Source organism: Capsicum annuum, chromosome 5 (genome assembly GCF_002878395.1).
Source record: "Capsicum annuum cultivar UCD-10X-F1 chromosome 5, UCD10Xv1.1, whole genome shotgun sequence".
NCBI classification, from domain to species: domain Eukaryota; kingdom Viridiplantae; phylum Streptophyta; class Magnoliopsida; order Solanales; family Solanaceae; genus Capsicum; species Capsicum annuum.
In genome coordinates this window covers 216,560,400-216,567,148 of record NC_061115.1, presented here as the reverse complement: position 1 = coordinate 216,567,148, position 6,749 = coordinate 216,560,400, and the positions used below count along the sequence as shown (strand labels likewise).

The window sequence follows — 6,749 nt, the reverse complement described above, 5'->3', positions numbered from 1 at the left end:
AATGAAAATTTATGTCTTTGATACTTTTTTCTTAATCTGTGTGCCAAAATCTAATAATTCATTTATCTCGAAACGGAGGAAGTAGTACTCTTTGTAAATGCCGCTAACTAATGTTCGTAAGATCTTTATGATTCTTTGTTCGATATCCAATGGATTCAGCCTTTCTAAAACCTACCCCTCCATTTCATTTTATGTTTCGTCATTTTATTTTTAGTTCGTATAAAAAAGAATGTCATCTTTCCTTATTTGGTAGTAGCTATTTAATGACAATATTCTCATTTTATCCTTACTGGATCCCCTTAGTAAGAAAAGACAATTAAAAAATAAACTTTAAGAGGGACAATTTTGTAAACTTTACAAAGTCATCACTTATTTCTTAAACTCCGTACCCAATCAAAAGGCGACACATAAAATGAAACGGAGGAAGTAAAATATTATTGATACTATCAATGATATCACTTCATTGTGATATTGACATGACAACCACAACAGAATCATGTCTGATATTAGTTACATGTCACAGTAGTCCACATTTTGCTATCAAACAAAGATTAACAAAAACCCATAAGTTTCCAAAAGAGAAAAGACTCAAGAAAATACAAAGAGAAAAAAAAAAAAAGAAGCAAAATGGAGAAGATAGAACACAAAATGGTAGCTGTAAATGGCATAAACATGCATGTAGCAGAATTAGGCCAAGGTCCAATAGTCCTCTTCATACATGGCTTCCCTAAACTCTGGCATTATTTTCTTGAATCTTGAATTTTGTAAGTCATAATTATGTTTATATATCTGTTGCTGGTGGGAGGTGGTAGATATTCTGTTGATTTAGTAGAGGAGCATGAAAGTTGGTCCGAACACCATGGTCATAAAAAAGATCTTAGTTATGTTAGATTTAGAAAGTTTGGGAAACTTATATTTGTTTATTGTGTTGTATAATTTTTGTTCTCTATTTGTTTTGATTTTGTTAGTGAAAGTCAACTTACCACAGGTGATAAGGATAACTAATCCGGGGTTAATTTAGAAGAGGAGCTGATTCCATATTTGATTGGGACAAAATAAATGAGATAACTCATTTCAGAATTAGTTATCTTGGGATTGAAGTGTTTTTCTTATCCCTCCTTGAGAGTCGGATAACTAATTCCGGATAACTTATTTTCCGGGGGTCTATCGGAAACAACCTCTCTACTTCACTTGAGGTAGTGCTATGGTCTGCATACACTCTACCCTCCCCAAACCCCACTAGGTGGGACCCATAGGTGAGAATGCACTGGGTATATTGTTGTTGTTTTGGTTGTGTACTTAGTTAATCCACAATGTGCCACAATTGTAGTTAGAAACTTTTCCCTAATGTACAATTCTTCTAACTAGGTTTGTTGAATCTTGTTAAATACTTATGCTATTTTTTTTTTATTATTCTCTTTGCTTTGACTGTGTGCTAGTTAATTGATGATCTTAAGATTTGGGAATTCACTTGTTGTAGGACTCTGAAAGGGCTTGAGTAACATTAAAGTTGTCTCTGTGTGACCTATTGATCAGAGATTTGAGCTATAGAAGCAACCCAATGATGCTTCATTAGAGTATTAGGTTGTCTACTGTACCCCTTGGGATGTGGCCCTTCCTTGAACTAACCTTGCGTGAACGCGGGATGCTTTTTACATTGGGCTGTTCTTTTTACTTCTTGTACAATTAGGAACTACCCGAGATTTGTATAATGAGATTGTAATTAGGTGATTATTCTTATTGTACAATTTCTCTCATTCATAGTGAAAATCTCTCTTTGTTTTCGCCTTTAGGACTAGGCTTGGGTCAACCCGTAATATTTTGTGTTCTACAGGTACTCATGGAGCCACCAAATGGTCTACTTAGCTGAACGTGGCTACCGTGCCGTGGCACCAGACTTAAGGGGTTATGGAGATACTACAGGTGCACCCCTTAATGAACCTTCAAAGTTCAGTATCTTTCACCTTGTGGGTGATCTTGTAGCACTGCTTGAAGCCATAGATCCAAATGAAGATAACGTGTTTGTTGTTGCTCATGACTGGGGTGCCATAATTGCTTGGCATTTATGCCTTTTTAGGCCACACAAAGTTAAGGCGTTGGTGAATTTGAGTGTCCATTTTTTTCAAAGGAACCCACACATGAATTTGGTGGAGGGGTTTAAGGCTTTATATGGGGAAGATCATTATATCCCGATATTTCAGGTTCTCGTTATTCTTGTCTTTGTATCTGTTTAATTTGTCATTTATGTTTGGTGGGTATTCTACAAGTTTAATGCAACATGGCACATTAAACTCTCCATGCACACGGGATTCAGGTTGTGACGGAGGTAGGATTTTCACCGAGGAATTCATCTTGTACCATATATACACAAGAAAGAAACTTTGGCCTTGTATATACTATGTGTGATTGTCCGGCAAAGAAGATCCGGATGAACCTCCTTCCGCCCGTCTAGCTCCAGCCCTGGCCATTCGGGGATGGGCTGGACCATGTTGAGTCTATTGTTGACAATTCTTACCTTGCAAACATTACGTTAGTGATATCTCATTAATTTGTTTGGAACATTTTGCATACCATTCAAACGTTCTTTGGCATAACCGTAATATTAACTCTATCTTAGTCTACCTGACTTTGACTTGAGAGAGTACGTGTTTGCCTCTGTTGTAGATAAGTCAGCACTCGTTTGGGGTCCGCCCCTGGCTTTGTCATTAGCGGTAACAGCTGGAGTTTGCTCCTCTTTCTAGGGATCTAATGGTCGTAAACCACCTTGTATGATAAGGGCGTAGGTTTCTTGAGATTTAATTATTTCAGCAGCACAAAGTTCACAATGATTTTACATTGCAAGTACCGGGCGAAATTGAAACTGAATTTGCCTGATATGGTGCTAAGGCTGTTCTTAAGAAATTTTTGACATACCGTGATCCTGTACCATTTTATTTTCCTAAAGGCAAAAGCCTCGACGCTATCCCTGATGCTCCCGCTGCCCTTTCATCTTGGCTCTCTGAGGAAGAGTTGGATTACTGTGCCAACAAGTTTGAGAAGACTGGTTTCACTGGTCCAGTCAACTATTACTGAGCTCTTCCCTTGTAAGTGTTCCTCGCCTTCGGTGATATTGAAACTTTGGCCAAATAGATTATAAAGAGAAAATGTACTATTTTCACCCTTAACTATAAACGAAATGGCTGAGACATACTTCAACTTAAAGGGGTTCCTATTACCCTTGGACTAGTTAAAACTGTATTTTTAGCAACCTTAAGGCCTGCGTGGCTCACTGCATGAATCAACATACTGAAAGTCCATGTAGGCACACGTATGTGCCTATGTACGCACTTAAGGTTGCCAAAAATACGGTTTTAATTAGTCCAGGGGTAATAGGACCCCCTTTAAGTTGGGGTGTGTCTCAACAATTTCGTTTATAGTTCAGGGTGGAAACAGTGCATTTACTCTTAAAAAAAATACCTTAGTTTGTCTTAGAAGACAAATTAAGTGGACCTTATTAGAATGAAACAAACATGAAAGGGGCGGAATCTATGTGGTGGAGCTGCACAGAACCTAACTAACTTGTAATCGATGCATAGTTAATTGATTGTTTTTTTGTGGGATATAATTACATGGGTGAGGGTACACGGTAGGATAAAGTAAAAAAATGGGTAAAAATGATATCGGGGAGGGACAAAATTAGGTGTCTACGCAATTTAAGTAGAATGATCAACTCTTTGAAAAATCATAGGGGAACACCATTGAAGAATAAATGGATGCATGTCTTAGCAAAAAAAATAAAAAAAAATCTAAAAACAAAAAATAAATTATCATGCTCTCTAGGAAGTCTAGAAAAATGTGAAGTTCATGTCTTCATGGCCGCTATCGTACTCTATGTTGCTCAGGCTCTTCAAAACTGGTGCCACACTTGTGCCGGATCCACCAAAATGCACTGTTTTTGGAGGATCCGACACGCATCCAGAAGCATTTCAAACGAGTCCGAGCAACATAGATTCTATTAGTTGCTTTTAGACTATCTTGATCAACTTCTTCATACATGGACGCTAGCAAGGCTTAGTATCTTTAGTCAAGAAAATGTCATTTTTGACGTATATATATATTTGGGATTTGAAGTCTGGAGTTGCCCGAAACTTTACATACATCCTAAAGTTCTGTGTCTTATGAAATGCAGAGACTGGGAACTCACAGCACCATGGACTGGGGCTCAAGTTAAAGTTCCGACCAAGTTTATCGTTGGTGAATTTGACTTGGTTTATCATATACCGGGTGCTAAAGAGTACATACACAATGGCGGATTTAAGAAAGACGTTCCATTGTTGGAGGAAGTTGTGGTTGTGGAAGGTGCAGCTCACTTTGTCAACCAAGAAAAACCAGATGAGATTAACAAGCACATCTATGACTTCATTCAGAAGTTCTAAACTTACTCTTTTCTCACTACCACAAGTCGAGTCTGACTCTCTATGGCATGGACGTCTTTGATTGGATCGATGGAGACAGATGTATAGAAAGTGTGTTGTGCTTGATTGTACTTGTTTTGAGTTACTTTGATAACTCTTCTAATAATAACTTTCTAAGTGATTGTTCTTATGGTTATTACTTTTTATGCTATAAAAGAGTGCTCTTAAGGTGAATTGATGGTCCTTTTTAGCCATCATAATAATCGTTGCTAAAACAAGTAGTGGTAAAGTCTGCGTACACGGTACACTTTACCCTCATGCTCATCAGACCTCACTTATGAAATTTTACTATTGTTGTAAAGATATTAAGTATGTTTGATTTCATGTATCTTATTGGACATTTCAGCTCAAAATTTGAAAAAATATTTATGTGTGATCTCAACCATTCAAGTTAACTACATATAAAATTTATCTAGTAAATTAATTTCGACACTCAAATTATCAACATGTTTCTAATTTAGGACCTAAATAAATGTTCTTAATTATTAGATATTTTCAACTCAAATTTTGAAAAAGTTTTCGTGGTCTCAACCATCTAAAGCAACTACATAAAATATCTCACCTTTTTTCTTATACACATCAACCTCAATTGAAGATGCATGGTTAGTTTTACGATTAGTTGGGATTAGTATGTATAATTAAAGAAGGTGACATATTCTAATTAATTATTTTATCAACGAAATGGACGCTTAAAAATACGCATAGAAGCTTTCTCAAAATTTATATTATACAAATATTTAATAGAAATACTTTATCATACATTCAGATATTTAATCGGAACAAGCCTTAGTTTGATTTCATGTAATCGAATATACCTCAAACTATGATAAATGAAATGTATATGTCCTCTGTCATACTTTGAATACACATGTATCCCAGGACCGGCTCGACATAAAGCGGCTAAAGCAATGAGTTGAGGTCTCAACTTTTATGAAGCCACCATTTTTAAGCTAGAAAATAATTCACAATGATAGTATACACGCACATATTTAACAATAATATCAATGTGATTCAAAAATATTTTTATCAATTGGTAACAACATGTACTTATGGCACACGAAATACACATTAAATGCGCGCACGTCTCAAAAGATGCACATACACGTACGAGGTGCAGACAAAAGCTACTTTTATTGAATGTATTTGAATATTTTCTTAAGAGTTGACTTAAGGCTACTAAATTTATTGAGCCGCCCCTGATATGCCCCTAATATTAATAAAATAATACGAAATATATATATATATATATATATATATATATATATATATATAGACCAATTATCATAATTCGAAATTTGTCCCTATTCCGTTTATTAAAACTTGAAGCATTATTATTGTTTCATCAGTGTAGGCCAAACACCATGTGAAGCTCCAGACATTGTTGACACTTTTGGACTTTTCTAGTGCAAAAGATTTGCATCATGAAAGGGGAACATCGAAAATTTCCTAAATTTGTCAGTAAATTAATATTGATAATTAAATTACGATATATTTTTAATTTAGCACCTAAAGTTAGACACTTTCAACTTAAATATTAAACGAGTTTTTGGGTATAATCTCAACGATCCAAGTTAACTACATATAAAATTCACCCTCAACTGAAACAAACGTGATTAATTTTGCGACTTAAGGAGAATAATATGTATAATTGAAAGAGATGACATATTTTAAATAGTTATTTTATTAATATAATGGAGGCTTAAGAATACGCATGAAAACTTTTTTCAGAATTTAAATTTAAAATATCTAATAAAAACACTTTATTATATATTCAAATATTTTACCGGAACAAGCCTTAGTTTGATTTCAATGTATTGATCCTTTTTAGAACTTGGAAGTATGTTGATGCTCTATCAGTGATAATAAACTAAAAAGTCAAATAGTGAAATTGACAATACTGCCTCAGCTACACATAATATTTTCTCTCCTTTATGTTACTTGGCCTTTATAATAAAAATAAATATTTCATTTTACTCGTTGTTTCCGAAAATTATTTATTTTATGAAAAGTAAACTTCAACCACAAATAAAAATATGAAGAAACAACAATTTTATTGATAAACGAGTGGTTCCTCCTTTAATTCTTCTCTCTATTTTCTCCGTAATTCGAAGACCATTAGTGGAGTATTTCTCGGACATAGAATGATCATCCAATGATTTTGTGAAATATTTGAGTTCCCGATCTTTTTACGAATACCTATTAGTTTATGGGATATTCAAGATGATTTTGTGGGATATTGGAATTCTGATCTTTTTATGAATAACCATTAGTTTATAGTTATGGGATATTCAAGAT

At 34.7% G+C, this 6,749-nt stretch overlaps 1 pseudogene; it reads left to right on the top strand.

The window, feature by feature from the left end:
* Positions 1 to 437: 437 nt before the first annotated feature.
* On the top strand, positions 438 to 4,628 carry LOC107877867 (annotated as a pseudogene).
* The last annotated feature ends 2,121 nt before the right edge of the window (positions 4,629 to 6,749 follow it).